The 19,657-nt window shown below is 36.3% G+C and overlaps 2 long non-coding RNA genes across 2 annotated transcripts; both read right to left on the minus strand.

The window, feature by feature from the left end:
* Nucleotides 1-1,609: 1,609 nt before the first annotated feature.
* On the minus strand, nucleotides 1,610-2,720 carry LOC116583973. The gene is made up of 3 exons (XR_004282993.1): nucleotides 2,579-2,720; nucleotides 1,793-1,919; nucleotides 1,610-1,700 (listed from the first exon to the last, which is right to left on the minus strand). It is a non-coding gene; the product is annotated as an uncharacterized LOC116583973 (long non-coding RNA).
* A 632-nt stretch (nucleotides 2,721-3,352) lies between these two features.
* Nucleotides 3,353-10,341, minus strand: LOC116583970. Its single transcript, XR_004282992.1, has 2 exons — nucleotides 10,297-10,341; nucleotides 3,353-3,452 (listed from the first exon to the last, which is right to left on the minus strand). It is a non-coding gene; the product is annotated as an uncharacterized LOC116583970 (long non-coding RNA).
* Between the last annotated feature and the right edge of the window lie 9,316 nt (nucleotides 10,342-19,657).

The raw sequence follows: 19,657 nt of genomic DNA on the forward strand, positions 1-19,657 counted from the left end.
CTCAGTCAACAGCACACAACTAGATGGCTGCACCAGGCAGAAATCGAGAACACAGCTTTGTTACTTAATTTAGCTGCACTCTCACCCAAATATCAGAAAGGCATTCGATTCCACTAGATCAGCATCTCTTGAATGCTTTCATTTTTCTCAATTTCCCCTCTCACTGCCCTAATCCAAGCATCTGCTCTGCCTTAAGGAGATTCCACAGAACCTACTCACTCATCTCACTGAATCAACGCTCACGTTCTCTGTACTGGACCCTGCAATCAAAAAGGCTTTTGTTTTCAAAGACCTTTATGCTTCATTCTCAGTGTATGTACATAGCGAGGCACAAAGCAACTAATATTGTGGAATAAAATATATGTCAGAGTGAAAAACTAATAAAGATTCAAATAATCAAATATCCTCCCTATTCTAACAACACTATGGTTTTACAGATGAAGTAGAATATTTAAAATTACTGATATTGACAGTTGCTAGCCTATGGCCAGAAGAAAATAAACATTCAGTCTATGACCAGAGGCTCCCAACTACATACTGAAATCACGGCTTCAATGGTGCACTCATTCTCTTGATTATATATATTGTGACAGCTCTACACAGGGGATAACCATTATCTTCTGGTAGCACCTAACTATTTAGGCACATTAATGACTAGACAGATGAATAAGCACAGAAAAAAGGAATTATTACCCTTAGAAGGATTCTAATTTCTTGTTCAATAGCAGATTGAGTTTCTGGACTCAGTTTCCCAGTATCACTGTAGGTCATAACTCCAAGCTAAAACAAATGAAAAGAACGAAATTGAACAGAAACACCCGAAACCACTAATACATGTAAACAGAGGAAGTACTATCCTATACTTAAGGAAACCTCATCAAGGGCAAGGAAGAAATTCAGTATAGAAATTTCATCATTCTTCTGAAAGTGTAAGACTAAAAAGTATGAACAAGAGAGAAACTTTAAAATCCCAAATATGGTTCTGAGTACCTTCTTAGAAAACCTTTGCCACTATTCTAAATCCAGAAATCCACAGTGTAGTTACTAGAAGTGCTGTGTGAAGCCACAGTTATAACGTAGGAGAGTGAAATACGTGGGAAGGGCAAAGTAAGCAAGCTCAGCAAACAGAAGTTTTAGGTCATATGAACAGAAACAGGATATCTTATCATTTGCTTAACTCATGACATACTACTATTGTCCAAGCAGCCAGAATGGAAAGTGAATACTATACTTTAGCACTCAAAAAAAAAAAAAAAAAAAAAAAACAAAGTTTAGTTTAGAATGAGCTGTGGCAAGTCTACTCGGAATGAGAGGGGGAAAGTAAATGTTACCAGTTTGTAACAAGAACCCTCTCTTCTAAGGTGCCTTGGGTAGCTCAGTGGGTTAAGAGACTCACTTCAGCTCCAGTCATGGTGCCGGAGTCCTAGGATCAAGTCCTGCACTGGACTCCCTGCTCAGCTGGGAGTCTGCTTCTCCCTCTGACAATCCCCCCTCTCATGCTCGCTCTCTCCAATAAAAATAAATAAATAAAATAAAGTCTCAAGAATAAAAAAAGAACCCTGTCTCATAAGGAGACACTTGGCAAATCATTTGATACATGAGGGAGGGTTAGAATTAGCTATTCCCTTTTCGCTCATTCCAAATTTTGGTAACCATCCGCTTTGCAATTTTGGCTGCATTATCAAAATCACTGGAAGCACCTAAAATTTAAAAATATACATAGACTCAATATTTTCAAATATTTTTATATCAGCAAGCACAATCTGAACTAAAGCTATTCTTTACAGCCAACCTGTTGTGATATGGTCAGTTCCAAATATAAGCTCCTCAGCCCCTCTTCTTCCCATACTAACATCCATCTGCACAAGCAGCTGAGCTCTAGTTTCATTCCATCTGTCATTCTCAGGCAAGAGGGACACCTAGACAATTGGAAACAAAGAAAAACTCCAGACACAGTTGGAAATATTTAAATTAATGATTAGAATTATCATCTGGCTCTTGCTATAGCACTTAATGTCATGATGCTGACAGTTCAAAGACATTTAGTAGAGTTGGTCTCAGGAGACTAACGACAAAACTGGCTTTATACAAAGGAAGAAAAATTCCTTATAGAGCAAAAGTTCATTTTACATGTCATAACTCTATAACCCTGCAACAGGATAATGCTGCAATAGGATGGACTTGTACCCAGGTGCCGAAAAAGGCTTAAAATGTCTATCGTTAGAAAGATAAGAAAATGAAACTTGTACTCAGTGAGAAAAATCCTAGAAAGACTAGAACCACTAACCTAGTTTCTTTGCGGAGGGAAAAAAGCAGTGACATATTTAAGAATGATACTTTGTTGTCATTCCAGACTTAAATTTCATTATGTAGATATATAATATTTGAATTATTAGTATTCTTTATTAGCAGATAAGTTTCATGAGTATCTCTGATCTCACAATGGTTCAGAAGGTTAAAGAAGAAAGTTATCAGCAAACTTAGAACTTAGTTGAATTTTCTTTTAAATTATTTTCCTCAACAGTTTCCTACAGCTTTTAGAGAGTGTTATTTTAAGGAAAAGAGAAAAAAAAGATACATGTCCAGGTGTTGGCCCTCTTGGCATGATTGTAGCTTTGTTGATAGGCATTGCGTCCTTAGTGTAATATGCAATAATAGCATGACCGGGTTCATGATATGCTGTGATGGTTTTGTTTTTATGGTCAATCTCCATGCTTCTACGTTCATGCCCTAAGGATAAAAATTTAATTGAATGAAATTATTCCATTAGGAAGGTATATTTAGATGAATGAAACCCACTTGCCTTTAAGTAATTCTTAGAGTGACATGACTTAATATCATTAATAAATTATTTTAAACCAAAATAAGTTGCCAACTGACAATCAAATTTGTAAGAGCTGTCCTCTTACTCCTTACTATCAACCAGGGAAGTTTAATCCTATTTCCAGAAAATAAATTTAAACAGGAAATGTCACAAGGAAATTGTTCTGAAGTTCATTCAAGATTTAAAATCAAATACTTAAAATTAGAAAAAAATTTTCTTTTATCAGTACAATTATTCTTTTATCAGCTATACCAGACAAGAGTAAACACATGGGCACCCCCTGCCCCCAAACTGTATAATCATATAAACTGTATTTGTTCTGTAAGAGGCCCAGTTGTGTGGCTACTTCGGAGTAAATATTTTCTTGCTCCTATAACTTTCTTTCTTATAATATTTTTCTCAAAAAGAATTTATTCTCTAACATAATGAACAGTGTAAGACAGGGAAGATGAAAAAGAGAAAAAAAACCTACCCATTGGAATTTTATCTTTGGAAAACTCTAGTTCCTTCATGGTAACCATTTCTTTTCCATCAAGAGCTGCCTTTAATGCAGACTGGTTCACAAGATTCTCCAACTCTGCTCCAGAAAAGCCAACAGTACCTTGAGCTACAATTTCTGGATCCACAGCTACGTAGATAAACACAATATTAAAATTCCAAAACGACTCTTCACAAATGACTCATATTCCAAAAGAAAAAAGAAAATAACTATCCTGAACTAGAACTTAAAATATTTATATCACTGTAACTACAAAATAAACTTACTTTTTCTAAAGGAAAACCAAAATTGCCATTAAATAGATCATTAAAATCCCATTGGGACACATCACAAAAGTTCTTAAATTTAGATAACTTTGTGAAAAATAAAGAAATGCAGAGTTGCCAGACATGATTTATAAATCTTTAAATTATGACCTAAACTGTTACTAGCCTAAGCACAACTGAAAACATTCAGAAAACATTTTGTTTTCTGAATTTCATCTTGAAATACTTTATACGTAAGTATTTAGTATTATATGTACCTTTATAAAAGCTACCCTTATTAAAGGAAACATACCAGGCTTTTTAAAAAATATTTTATTTACTTTTATTTGAGAGAGAGAGAGAGCATCAGAGGGGATAATGTCAGAGGGAGAAGCTCCCTCATGGAGATGGGAGCCCAATGTGGGACTCGATCCTGGGACTCCAGGATCGTAACCTGAGCTGAAGGCAGTCACTTAACCTACAGAGCCACCTAGGTGCCCCAACATATCAGGTTTTATAAATTGATTCACCTGTCCTTGAAAATACTAGAGCTTAATTTAATAGCTGCATTTATTACTCAAGTGGGTCCATAATATTTTCCTATGTTTTGTTTTACAGTTTGCTTCTTTTCGGTCCAAAGTGATGACATTTTATGTGCTTTTTCTATTATTTCATATTTTACATTCATCTAAAACCACTTATATTTATCTTCAACAATTATTGAAATACTCTCAAGAAAACATTCCTTTTTAAAAAAAGGAATTTTTTGAAAATTGCTAAATTTTGTCAATCCCATTTACAATTGCACCCAAACCCATAAGATACCTAGAAATAAACCCAACCAAAGAGGGAAAGAATCTGTACTCAGAAAACTATAAAGTACTCATGAAAGAAATTGAGGAAGACACAAAGAAATGGAAAAATATTCCATGCTTATGGATTGGAAGAATAAATATTGTGAAAATGTGCTACCTCAACCAATCTACACATTCAATGCAATCCCTATCAAAATCCCATCCATTTTTTTCTAAGAAATAGAACAAATAATCCTAAAATTTATATGGAATCAGAAAAGACCTCGTATAGCCAAAGGAATATTGAAAAAGAAAGCCAAAGTTGGTGGCATCACGATTCCAGACTTCAAGCTCTCTTACAAAGCTGTCATCATCAAGACAGTACGGTACTGACACAAAAACAGACACATAGATCAATGGAACAGAATAGAGAGCCCAGAAATAGACCCTCAACTCTATGGTCAACTAATCTTCAACAAAGCAGGAAAGAATGTCCACTGGAAAAAAGACAGCCTCTTCAACAAACGGTGTTCAGAAAATTGGACAGTCACATGCAGAAAAATGAAATTGGACTATTTCCTTACACCACACATGAAAATAGACTCAAAATGGATGAAGGACCTCAATGTGAGAAAGGAATCCACCAAATTCTTGAGGAGAACACAGGCAGCAACCTCTTTGACCTCAGCCACAGCAACTTCTTCCTAGGCACATCGCCAAAGGCAAGGGAAGCAAGGGCAAAAATGAACTATTGGGATATCATCAAGATCAAAAGCTTTTGCACAGAAAATGAAACAGTCAACAAAACAAAAAAGGCAACTGGCAGAATGGGAGAAAATATTTGCAAACAACATATCAGACAAAGGGCTAGTATCCAAAATTTATAAAGGGCTCAGCAAACTCAACACCCAAAGGACATATAATCCAATCAAGAAAAGGGCAGAGGACATGAACAGACATTTCTGCAAAGAGACATCCATATGGCCAACAAACACTTGAAAAAATGCTCCACATCACTTGGCATCAGGGAAATACAAATCAAAACCACAATGAGATACCACCTCACACCAGTCAGAATGGCTAAAATTAGCAAGTCAGGAAATGACAGATGCTGGCGAGGATGTGGAGAAAGGAACCCTCCTACACTGTTGGTGGGAATGCAAGCTGGTGCAACCACTCTGAAAAACAGCATGGAGGTTCCTTAAAAAGCAGAAAATAGAGCTACCGTATGACCCAGTTATGGCACCACTGGGTATATACCCTAAAGATATAAACGTGGTGCTCCAAAGGGACACGTGCACAGGAATGTTTATAGCAGCAATGTCCACAATAGCCAAACTATGGAAATAACCTAGATGTCCAGCAACAGATGAATGGATAAAGAAGATGTGATATATATATCTGTATATATATATATATCAAAAGAAATGAAATCTTGCCATTTGTGATGACGTGGATGGAACTAGAGGGTATTATGTTTGGCGAAATAAGTCAATGTGAGAAGGACAACTATCATAGATCTCCCTGATATGAGGAAGTGGAGATGCAATGTGGGGGGTTGGGGGATAGGAACAGAATAAATGAAACAAGATGGGATCAGGAGGGAGACAAACCATAAAAGACTCAATCTCACAAAATAGGCTGAGCATTGCTGGGGGTAGGGGGGGTCGGGAGAGGGTGAGGGGGTTATGGACATTAGGGAGGGTATGTGCTATGGTGAGTGCTGTGAAATGTGTAAATCTGACGATTCACATACCTGTACCCCTGGGGATAAAAATACATTATATGTTTATTTAAAAATTTAAAAATAAATAAATAAATAAATTATAGATTTTTTAACTGAAATTACTAAACTTAATTTATTATTTTTAATTGTTTATTTTATATTTAATCATTTAATTCATTTATAGTTATAATAATTTACTTATATTTAATTATTTTTATTTATTATTTATTTAATCTGTTAATTAAACTCTTTTTTTAATTTATTTTTAAAATTTCTTTTCAATGTTTCAGGATTCATTGTTTATGCACCACATCCCGTGCTCCATGATATACATGCCCTCCATAATACCCACCACAGGGCTCACCCAACCTCCCACCTCCTCCCCTCCAAAATCTTCAGTTTGTTTCTCAGAGTCCACAGGCTCTCATGTTTCGTCTCCCCCTCCAGTTTCCCCCAACTCCCTTCCCTCCATCTCCCCATGTCCTCCGTGTTACTCCTTATGCTCCACAAATAAGCAAAATCTTATGATAGTTGACTCTCTCTGTTTGACTTATTTCACTTACCATCATCTCTACCAGTCCCATCCATGTTGATACAAATGTTGCTTATTCATCCTTTCTGATGGAGGCACAATACTCCATAGTGTATATGGATCACATCTTCTTTATCCATTTGTCCATTGAAGGGCATCTTGGTTCTTTCCACAGTTTGGTGACTGTGGCCATTGCTGCTATGAACATTGGGGTACAGATGGCCCTTCTTTTCACTACATCTGTATCTTTGGGTAAATACCCAGTAGTGCAATTACATAGTCATCGGGAAGCTCTATTTTTAATTTCTTAAGGAATCTCCACACTGTTCTCCAAAGTGGCTGCACCAACTTGCATTCACCAATAGTGTAAGAGGGTTCTCCTTTCTCCACATCTCCCCCAACACAAGTTGTTTACTGTCTTGTTAATTTTGGCCATTCTAACTGGTGTAAGGTGGTATCTCAATGTGGTTTTGATTAGAATTTCTGTGATGGCTAGTGATGATGAACATTTTCTCATGTGTCTGTTAGCCATTTGTATGTCTTCTTTGGAGAAGTGTCTGTTCATGTCTTCTGCCCTTTTTTGACCTGATTGTCTGTTTTGTGTGTATTGAGTTTGAGTTTGAGTTTATAGATCTTGGATATCAGCCCTTAGTCTGTACTGTTTTTTTTTTTTAATATATTATCCTGTTCCATGGGTTGCCTCCTACTTTTGTTGACTGTTTCCTTTGCTGTGACAAAGCTTTTGATTTTGATGAAGTCCTCAAAATTCTTTTTTCTTTTGTTTCCTTTCCCTTTGGAGACATGTCTGAAAGAAGTTGCTGTGGCCGATGTTGAAGGAGTTACTTTAACATGTTCTGATTTAGGATATTGATAGAGTCCTTCCTCATGTTAAGACCTTTCATTCAGTTTGAGTTTATATTTGTGTATGGCATAAGAGAGTCATCAAGTTTCATTCTTCTGTACATAGATGTCCAGTTTTCCCAGCACCATTTATTGAAGAGACTGTCTTTTTTTCCACTAAATATTTTTTCCTGCTTTGTTGAAGATTATCGAACATGGAGTTGTGGGTCCATATCTGACACTCTGAAGACAAGATGAAAAGATAATGACAATCAGAAGCTGGATGGAGCTTTGTTTTTTTTTTCCACTTGTTATCTGTTTTATAATTGTTTATATTTTCTTTATTACTTTTTTAAATCACAAAGATATTACATGTTTTCAGTGACAAGTATAACTATAGGGGGACATATAAAAAAAGTTAAGATTCTGAACACACACTTGGATAGCCATGGCTTTGATTTCTATATGTACATATATCATCTATAGCTATACAGAGCTGTAGATAATACATAAAGTAGGATATGTAATATATATAGATGATAGATAGATAGATAGATAGATAGATGATAGATAGATAGATAGATAGATAGATAGATAGATTATGGTATTTTTGTAAGAATTGGATCATACTATATCCATTAATTTGAACTTTGCTTTTAAATTTTTACTAAGACTATAGATCTTCCTTTAGTTCAGTATATATACATATATTTAATACTTCTACCAATTTTGTTTTTTAATTTAAATTCAATTAGCCAACATAACAATATATCATTAGCTTCAGATGTAGAGTTCAATCATTCATCAGCTGTGTATAACACCCAGTGCTCATCACATCAAGTGTCCGCCTTAATCCCCATCCCCCAACCACCTCCCTTCAAGAAACCCTAGGTTTGTTTCCTATAGTTAAGATTCTCTCATGGTTTTTAAATTAGTATTATTTTATCTACTGACAATATGAAATTGTAAGTGCCTAATGCTTAAAAATGTGTTTGTTAGAACAAAAATATTTTTGCTTTAAGACACATGAAAAAATGTTCATCATCACTAGCCATCAGGGAGATTCAAATTAAAAACACATTGAGATACCACCTTACACTAGTTAGAAGGGCCAAAATTAACAAGACATGTGTTGGGAGGATGTGGAGAAAGGGGAACCCTCTTACACTGTTGGCGGGAATGCAAGTTGGTGCAGCCACTTTGGAGAACAGTGTGGAGATTCCTTAAGAAATTAAAAATAGAGCTTCCCGATGACCCTGCAATTGCATTACTAGGTATTTACCACAAAGATGCAGATATAGTGAAAAGAAAGGCCATCTGTACCCCAATGCTCATAGCAGCAATGGCCACAGTCGCCAAACTGTGGAAAGAAGCAAGATACCCTTCAATGGACGAATGGATAAAGATGTGGTCCATATACACTATGGAGTATTATGCCTCCATCAGAAAGGATGAATACCCAACTTTTGTATCAACATGGATGGGACTGGAAGAGATTATGCTGAGTGAAATAAGTCAAGCAGAGAGAGTCGATTATCATATGGTTTCACTTATTTGTGGAGCATAAAAAATAACACAGGGGACATGGAATATGGAGAGGAGAAGGGAGTTGAGGGAAATTGGAGGGGGAGATGAACCATGAGAGACTATGGACTCTGAAAAACCATCTGACGTTTTTGAAGGGGTGGTGGGTGGGAAGTTGGGCCAGCCTGGTGGTGGGTATCATGTAGGGCATGTATTGCATAGAGCACTCAGTGTGGTGCCTAAACAATGAACTCTAGTACACTGAAAAGTAAATTTAAAAAAATAAATAAATAAAAAATAAAAGTTCTAGTATCATTTGATAGATATTTTCATGTTTGGAAGAGTAAATATGATTAAATGTTGCAAGTTAATGCCTCTCATATCCATTAAAATTAAATATTTGAGGATTATTATCTTGGATGGAGTTTTGTTTCTTATTTCAATTCCAGGACAGCCAACATACAGTGCTATGTTAGTTTCAGGTGTACAGTACAGTGATTCGACAATTCCACACGTCACCCACTGCTCATCACAAGTGTGCTCCTTAATCCCCATCACCTATTCCAGCCCAGACTGGCATTCTGAATATAAATATTCAGAGAACTCCTTGTAAAACCTGGCTCAAGTATCAGGTTCAATAACCAGAAGGCTGAACAAAGGTTGATAGAGATAGATAGCAGGCAATCCACATAAACAAAAACATGCAAGCTAGTCGCTCTAGGAACAATAATTCTACAGCAGTCTATTATGAAAGCTACACTGTGATAGCTTCCTATCACAACTGCTTTAAGTATAGAATGTTAAACCACAGACTTAGGCAAAGATTACAAAAAACTAGTAGATCAAATTAAAATATGAATAACTTCATTGATAAAATTTAAAAATTTAAAACTGCTATAAATTTTATTTTAAAAATGCTCTCCACCACCCCCAGACTTTTGTGATATAAAGTTGTCAGAAGATTCTTTTAACAACTTTACTGAAATTTGATTCACATATCGCAGAATTCAAAGTAGATAATCCAGTGGTTTTTAATATAGTCAGATTTGTGCAATTACCAACAATCTAACTTAAGAATATTTTTATTCCCCCACTCCAAAAGAAATCCCATAGCCACCAACAGTCATTCTTCATTCTTTCCTCCTCCTGGCAGCCACTTATCTACTCTCTGTTGCCCCCAATTTGCTGATTCTGTACATTTCACATAAACAGATCATATGTGATGTTTGGTGATGGGCTTCCTTCTCTTTTAAAGTTCATCCACGTTTCAGTATGTATCAGTACTTGTAAAAAACGGTCTTTTAATACATACTTATCAAATGCTTCTGGGAAGCTTGTGGCTCCTATTATAACTCCTATTATAACTCCTTCACTGGGTTTTATAACATTTCACTGAAAATTAAAACAATACACATATAGAAATGCTCTACACGAAACTATCATTAAATTTAGTAACAGTAAATTAAAGGGACTGATTCTTTTTATACCCAAAGTGATAAGACATCCCTATTATTTTTTTAAAAGAACAAATATTACTAGGCCAGTACTCAATAAAACTGCTAACAATAAATCACAAAGTCATCTATGATTACATACCTTCACAATATTTGTTCTACTTAGGAAGACATGACCTGACAGAAAAGGCTAGGGAACCTAATTTTTGAAAAATTATGCTCAAGCTTACCAATTCAAATTATTTGCTCCTAGACTTCCTGTTTGTTTCCAAAAGGTCATACATGGTTTTAAGAAGTCTTTCCTTCTAGGATGCCCCGGTGGCTCAGTGGGTTAAAGCCTCTGCCTTCGGCTCAGGTCATGGTCTCAGGGTCCTGGGATCGAGCCCCGCATCAGGTTCTCTCTGCTCAGCAGGGAGCCTGCTCCCCCCCACCCCGCCTGCCTCTCTACTTGTGATCTCTCTCTGTCAAATAAATAAATAAAATCTTAAAAAAGAAGTCTTTCCTTCTTCCAAAGCAACCCCACTTCTTGCTCTTTATATTATAAAAACTGATGCAAACTTTTAATCTACCACAACACTAAAAGCGAGTCACGAATTTTGTAGGAACCAGCAAACACTCTTTATGTCTCCAAACAGACTAGTATTCTCAATGGGAATCATCACTTTCCTGTCATGATAAAATCAATGAAAAAAGGTATAGAGTCACCAATTAAGAAAGGTTGATACCTCAGTCACCCCACTAGTAATGGAAAGAACACAATACAGAGAATGCAGCTTGTCTTGACTTCATACACAGAGACTACTCTGTTGCCTACATTTTTTCCTCTTTCTTCCTATTTTTTTTAAGATTTCATTTTAAAGTAATCTCTATACCCCACATGGGGCTCAAATGTACAACTCCGAGAGGAAGAGCTGCATGCTCCACTGACTTAGCCAGATGCCCCACGATTTCTCTAATGTTCCCAAATATATTACCATATCCCAAAGAGAGATGAAGATTCAATTACCCATTCATTTCAGCAAGAAGCTGATTTATAGTCTGCCTTGAATATGGATGCATTGGAGACTCAATTCACTTCCCACCAACAGAATCTAATTCATCAATAAATATAACACAGGGAGCATTTGCTTTTGCTTCCCCTAGGAAAAGAGAAGAGATACAAATAAGCTTAATGAAATCAATGTTTTTTGAACAAAATCATGTAAGTATTAAAAACCTGTAAAACTGTCAAAGGCAACAAAAGACATTCATTAAGGAAAAAGTCCATAAAAATGAGTTCTCTTTCTTTTCTTTAAAACTAATTTAAGAATGATAGCCTCATGAAAAAAACTGTATCATACAAAATGATATATAATAAAAATAACCAAGTATTCATTCTTCTGACTGTACAAGCCACAGTCAGATCTGAGGCTAACTATTCCTTATTTACATACTACTGAATTAATGAATAAGATAAAAAAGGACAACAACAGAAAATCCAGCTTTTCAACAGGCCCCAAGCTCACCTAATACTTCTATCTCTCTATTTGTGAAAGTACAGTTCTGTTTTAGGTCACACATTAAATTACCTAAAACCAAAACCCCACAATGGTGAGTTCAGCTATCAATCATAATCGAATAACAAATAGGTAAGAATCCCTCTTCCCCTAAAATTAACAAAATTACGTATTGCATGAAAGGTACATTAAAACGTACTAAATAAACTTCTGATACGGCTGGCTCCCACACTCACAAACATTTCATCAAATTCTGATCCAGAATTTGGAAGCATCTTTCCTGTCCCTGGTGGTCCAACTAAAAGTATTCCTAAAAGAGAAAACAAATACACTAATTCAACTTAAAAAATAAAAATAAAACCTGATGTCAACCTATGAAACAAATAGTTATTAATTTATGCATACATAGTTTTGAGGTTGAAAGCACATGACTATTATTTTGAAGCAAAGTATGTCTCTAATAATGATTCTCTTCAGGAACTCCTTTAAAACTAATTTCCCTCTACCATTTAAGTCTTGAGAGAATGGAACATAATAAACTTATCTGTCATTAAACAAGTAAGATAAAATTCACATAAACACAGATTAAAAGATTAAGCAACCAAATGTGACACATAAACCCTTGACTTAATGTTCTTCCATAAAACACATATTTCAGAAACTCTGATGAAAATTTGATGTGGACATCTGAGGAAATTTTGAAAGAATTCCGGAGTACAAGATATTAAGGAAATAGTATTCAATTTTATTTGGTAGGATAAATTATTCTCTTCAGGATAATGTCCTTAGTCTTAGGTGACACATAACAAAGTATGGAGAGGTAAAGAAGTTCACTTCTGCAGCTTTGTAACTTTTCCTATGTTCGAAAATTTTCATAACAGCAGTACTTTTTCATAAGTTGGAATAACAGATTTCTCTGGTTTCCACAACTTTTCGTTTTTCATTTAAAAAGGTAAAAAACCCTTTATTAATTAATGCTATATTTTAACATAAAAAAATATCTTTAAAGGAAAGTTGTTGAAAAATACCCCTAAGACTACCCCTTGTATTGCCATGTTATTGTCATTCTTAACTGGTTTAAATGGTAGAATGTATTTTTGTAACTGAGAATTTTCCCATAATTTTGTAAAAGATCTCTTGTGATTAGAAAAGTGTTGAACTATCCTATGACTTTAAACTTTAAACTTTCTGATGTTATAGTACTGATTCTAATAAATGAATCCTAAATTTTCAGAGATTCATACCAACACTTTTATACACTGCTGAACACTGTCAGTAGAGATAGTGGGCAGTATAGAAACAAACCTTAAATATGAGTGCCCCATTTAACTTACCAATTCTGTTTCTAGAATTAGAATCCAGAATAATCAATAAATAAATGCGTAAATCTATAATTTATTCTAAAGAGATAAATAAGGATGTAGGCAAAGCCTTGAGATAATAAGATGACCATCACAAGTGCTGATTTTACTATTTTAGTTAAAAATGTCTGAGTATAGTTGACACACAGTTACATTAGTTTCAGGTGTACAACATAGTGATTTGACAAGTTTAAACATTATGCTGCTCACAAGTGTAGCTACCCTCTGTCACCATACAACACTATCACAGTATCACTGACTGTATTTCCTATGCCTTTTACTCCTCTGACTCACTCATTTGACAACTGAAAGCATGTTTCTCTCTTTCCTCTTCATACATTTTGCCCAGCCCTCACACTGCTAATTTTAATCACAAAACACTGGAAACCATAAAAGCTTAATGTAAGTGATTACAGCATAGCATGATCATTTGGTCCAGGGACACCACAAAGTCATTACAATCTTGGACCCAATTCTAGCATATGGTTTTCCGTCACACCAAGAAACAATTCTCCAACACCAGTCGGGCACCCTAACATTCCAGTCAATTCGGACGCTACCCACCTGGAGATAGCATCAAACACCGTAAGTTAAGGACTTCGTCCCAAAAGACAGCAGAATACATACTAACTTGTGGAAAGTTCCGGCCGTCTTATCACATGGTTGATTCTCCCGGCAACCAGCTGCTAACCTTAGGTGTGTCCTAAAAGTTGACTCATTAACAGAAGACAAATCTATTCCTGTCATCACTGTAAAACTACAAGAAATGGGACTAAGACATATATATTTCTTTTTTATTAAAGATTTTTTTTAATTTATTTGACGGAAATCACAAGTAGGCAGAGAGGCAGGCAGAGAGAGAGGAGGAAGCAGGCTCCCTGCTGAGCAGAAAACCCCATGCCAGGCTCAAACCCAGGACCCCGGGATCATGACCTGAGCTGAAGGCAGAGGCTTTAACCCACTGAGCCACCCAGCAACCCCTAAATATATATTTCTAATTATAAATCACAACAGTCATTAAAAGAGAAAACATCAAAGACAAATGAGACTATTTCACAAATTAGTATGTTTTAAGGTCATGAAAGATCCACACCCACTCCCATAATAATGGAGTGAGGAGGGAAGCCTGGGTGGCTGAATCAGTTAAACATGAGACTTCAGCTCATCTCATGATAGGGTTGTGAGAGTGTTCCCAGTGTGGGGCTCTACACTCAGTGCACAGTTTGATTCAGAGTCTCTCCCTCTGCCCTCCCCCTGACCGGCTCCTGTACTTGCACGTGTGCTCACTCACTCTCTCTCAAATAAATAAATAAGTAAATAAATGAATAGGCTAAACAACTTTTTGAGATTGAAGAAAAATCAAGGGGTGCCTGGGTGGCTCAGGCAGTTAGGCAGCAACTCTTGATTCTAGTTCAGGTCATGATCTGCCTGATTGAAGATTCTCATTCTCTCTCCCTCTGCCCCTCCCCACTGCCTGCTCTCCCTTTCTCTCCCTCTTTCTCTAAAATAATTTTTTAGAAAAGATTAAAGAAAAATCTAAATGTGTAAACCTGGATTGAGTCTTAAACCTGGATTTGGGGTGGGGGTTGGGAGGACCTCACTACAAAAGGTATTAATAAGAGAAATGCAGAAATTTGAATATAACTAAATTTCATAATTAGTTCTGGAACCGTGTGAAATTTCCTGACTTTAATAACTATACTGGTGTTATATAATAGAATATTCTTATACTTTAGGATATACATAACAATGTATTTGGGTTAAAAGTGCATGATATCTATGATTTACTCTTAAACAGTTTAAAAAATACATTTATGTAAAGCAAGTAAGCAAATGGGGCAAAGTGCTAAAAAAACTACTGAGTTTGGTTAAGAGTACAGAGGGTTCTCTGAACTATGCTCACAATTTAAAATCTGAAATTGTAATAAAATTCAAAATCCCCTTCCTCCCAAAAAAAGGTTATAAATGGTATGTTCAGAATGAAGACTTATTTGTACAATAGCCATTAAGAACTAAACCTTAAGCTTTTAAATCAGTAAAAATTAAATCAGCAATGGATTTTTTTTTTTAATGTCAAGTCATAGTAAAGGGAAGGTACCTTACCTTTTGGAAGTTTACCTCCAAGCACAGTAAATTTTTGTGGCTTTGTCAAGAATTCAAAAGACATCATTAAAAATGTTAGCTATGAACTTAAATTAAAAGCACATTTATGAGTGTACTTTTATGTATTTATTTTAAATTACACTGGTTTAATAATACATTTGCAGCCAATTTGCAACCCTGTATTAGACAACTTTAAAGAGTTCTCAGTGGGGAAAAAAAGAGTTCAAGTACATTGGTCAGGGTTAAAAAGAAACTACCTGATAAGAAGTATACCAAAACATGAAACATCTCTGGGATGACGGGCATTATGCAAATCTAGAATTAAACTCATGACTCTCTTAGATTCCTAGATCGTTTTCTAGGACTTTCTCTAGGAAGTATATAATTGTTCCAGAGTAAATGAGTGTTTTTTGTTAGGCTATGGATGGTCTTCGAAATTTACGGATGAAATTATTAAAACTTAATAAAATGTTTGTAAAGTTAACAGTCGTAAGTAAATCTCTGTCCACCCCTAAGGAGAAATGCATACATATGTTCACCAAGAAACATAAGAGATATTCACAAGAACTCTCTTTAGGCCAAAACTAGAAACAACCCAATGTCTACCTAATGGAGAACACAAACTATTGTGATTCATAGAATAATCTGCAATGGGGATGAATGAAGTAAAACTTCATGTAAAAACATGGATGGATCTCATAAACATCATGTTGAATGAAAGAAGTCATATACGCTACATGTATTATGTTTATGTAAAGTTCAAATGCAGGCCAATTAATATATGTTATGAGACAGAACAATGATACACTTGCAGTAGGAAGAAAGGGACACTAGGAAGTTTCTGGTAACATTTCACTTCTTGAGCTGGATGCCAATAATATACTGAGTTCACTGTGTGAAAACTTACTGAGGTACAGATTTGTGATTTGTACAGTTTTGTGTGAATGCTAAGCTTCAAAATTTATCTTTATAAAGAGATCTGGGGGGCTCAGTCAGTAAAGCAGCTACCTTTGGCTCAGGTCATGATCTCAGGATCCTGGGATCAAACCCTACATCAGGCTCTCTGCTCAGCAGGGAGCCTGCTTCTCCCTCTCCCTCTGCCACACCCTCTGCTTGTGCTCTCTGGTACACACTCTCTCGAATAAATAAATAAAATCTTTAAAAAATAGCATCCCCCCCCAAAAATAAAAAAAATATGTATATAAAAAGAGATCTAGCCCTTTATCCATTAAAATACATTTTTTAAATATTCAAAGATATCCATATACTGAAAGAAGGCCAAAAGACATTTGGTCAAGGTAATCAATAACTTTAAACTTTTAAACAGATTAGATGTCATCTACTACTAAAGCTACATTTTCTCTGCCCAAACTTTCTGTCAAGAAAATTCCCAACTGAGGTATATAAAATCTATATAGAATGGAGTTTAGGGATCAAGACAATGAATGGAGTTATAAAAGCCCTTATTAGTATTTTTATGGCAACTATATGTAAAATTATTCTTACAGAACCAGAAATTCTAGGCAAGGAAATGAAATTCCTATACTAGCTCTTTAAGAGTTAGTAAAACTGATCACAGGTACCACCTACTGACCCACCTATTTTGGTAAATGTTGTAAATTACATTGGTCTATATAAATTTAGATTCTTTAGCGATGGTGGCAATATAAAATTGTAACATTAATTATAGTATTTGTTTAGAATAGCACAGAAAACTTCGTGATAATCTACAAACTTTGGGATGAGCCCTTTCTAATATTATCGATATGTCTTCTTTAGCTTCATAATCAGAATTGGGTTCATTCCAAAAGTGTAGTATATTGAGCACTGAAGTAAATACACTGCAGGGAGAAAGATAGAATGCCTCGCTGACCATAATCTCAGCACAGGTTCAATGGAGAGCAGGCTGACTGCGCATCTTAAAATGGGCAGGGCCCTCTGCACTTATCAGTTTTCAAATACTCACCACACCAACCTCTTCCTCAATTATTCTCTTTCCGCATTCGGACAGAGTTCACAGCTGTTTAAATTGGCAAGGGAGGGAAGCCTGGGTGGCTCAGTGGGTTAAAGCCTCTGACTCTGGCTCAGGGCATGATCCCAGGTTCCTGGGATTGAGCCCCGCATCCGGCTCTCTGCTCAGCGAGGAGCCTGCTTCCCCCACTCTCTCTGCCTGCCTCTCTGCCTACTGTGATCTATCTCTCTCTCCCTCTGTCAAATAAATAAATAATATATTTTTTAAAAATTGCCAAAGGAAGGGAAGGAGGACTTGGTATAAAATTATCATAGTGACTCCTGATACTTTATTCCCTAATAGTCGAGGTTGTGAAAAGTATTTATGCATAGATAGGGAACAGAGTGTGGAAAGAGTAGGTGCTTTCATTCTACTCCATATTAAAGTGGACTTTTGACTGGTCAAACAAGTCAGGCACATTAATTCTCAAGATCTTTGCTCTCTCTCTTCCTCTGGCTAGAAGTGTCTTTTTCTCAAATACATACATGGTTTAGGTACACCTGGCTGGCTCAGTCTATTGAGCATGTGATTCTTGATCTCAGGGTTGCACGTCTGAGCCCCATGTTGGGTGTAGCTATCACTTAAAAATAAAACCTTAAAAAAAAACCACATGCATAGTTTACTCCATCATCTTCAAATCTTCACTCAATGTCACCTCAGTCAATCAGAAACTGAATATCCCCATTTAAAATTGTGATCTTTAGGGGTGCCTGGGTGGCTCAGTGGGTTAAGCCTCTGCCTTTGGCTCAGGTCATGATCTCAGGGTCCTGGGATGGAGCCCCGCATCAGGCTCTCTGCTCAGCAGGGAACCTACATCCCCCTATTTCTCTCCCTGAATGCCTCTCTGCTTACTTGTGATCTTATTGGTCAAATAAATAAATAAAATCTTTAAAAATAAATAAATAAAAATTAAAATTGTGATCTTTCTCTCAAAACTCCCAGTCTTCCTCATGCCGCTCCTTATTTTTCCTATAATGCTTCATCACATTTGAGCATACTCTATTATTTCCTTATATGCAATATCATGGTTTAGTTTCTGTTAGAAATGACAGCAGAGATTTATTTCTTCTTTCCCAAAACCTAAAAGAGGGAAGGAGAATACGCAGTGAAGCTAAAACTTCCAAGGTTCTAATCACGGCTCATTTTTTCTAGTGTCCAGCCCCACCCAGGAGCCCACCAGAGTGGCCTCGTACAAATGACAGCGCCATCACCCAGGAAATTCCTAGGGATTTAGAAGCCCTGTGTCAGATATCAGCATCAAAGACCAAGCTGCAGAAGCAAAGATGCACTTAGTAGTCTTGTCATTTAGGGAATTACAAGAGTTTTAGTGCGTCGACCTGGAGGTACATACCAATATATATATATTCTATTTTATACCTTTAAAATGAAATATTGGCCTTATATAATTAGATAATATTTGAAGAGTGCAGGGTAAACTTTAATTTAAATTTATTTTTTTATTTTCAGCAAAACAGTATTCATTATTTTTGCACCACACCCAGTGTTCCATGCAATCCGTGCACTCTATAATACCCACCACCTCGTACGCCGACCTCCCACCCCCCACCCCTTCAAAACCCTCAGATTGTTTTTCAGAGTCCATAGTCTCTCATGGTTCACCTCCCCTTCCAATTTTCCCCAACTCCCTTCTCCTCTCTTATCTCCCCGTATCCTCCATGCTATTTGTTATAATCCACAAATAAGTGAAACCATATGATAATTGACTCTCTCTGCTTGACTTATTTCACTCAGCATAATCTCTTCCACTCCCGTCCATATTGCTACAAAAGTTGGGTATGCGCCCTTTCTGATGGAGGCATAATACTCCATAGTGTATATGGACCACATCTTCCTTATCCATTCGTCTGTTGAAGGGCATCTTGGTTCTTTCCATAGTTTGGGGACCGTGGCCATTGCTGCTATAAACATAGGGGTACAGATGGCCCTTCTTTTCAGTACATCTGTATCTTTGGGGTAAATACCCAGGAGTGCAATTGCAGGGTCATAGGGAAGCTCTATTTTTAATTTCCTGAGGAATATCCACCCTGTTCTCCAAATTGGCTGCACCAACTTGCATTCCCACCAACAGTGGAAGAGGGTTCCCCTTTCTCCACATCCCCTCCAACACATGATGTTTCCTGTCTTGCTAATTTTGGCCATTCTAACTGGTGTAAGGTGATATCTCAATGTGGTTTTAATTTGAATCTCCCTGAGGGCTAGTGATGATGAACATTTTTTCATGTGTCTG

Source organism: Mustela erminea, unplaced genomic scaffold (genome assembly GCF_009829155.1).
Source record: "Mustela erminea isolate mMusErm1 unplaced genomic scaffold, mMusErm1.Pri scaffold_39_arrow_ctg1, whole genome shotgun sequence".
NCBI lineage: Eukaryota > Metazoa > Chordata > Mammalia > Carnivora > Mustelidae > Mustela > Mustela erminea.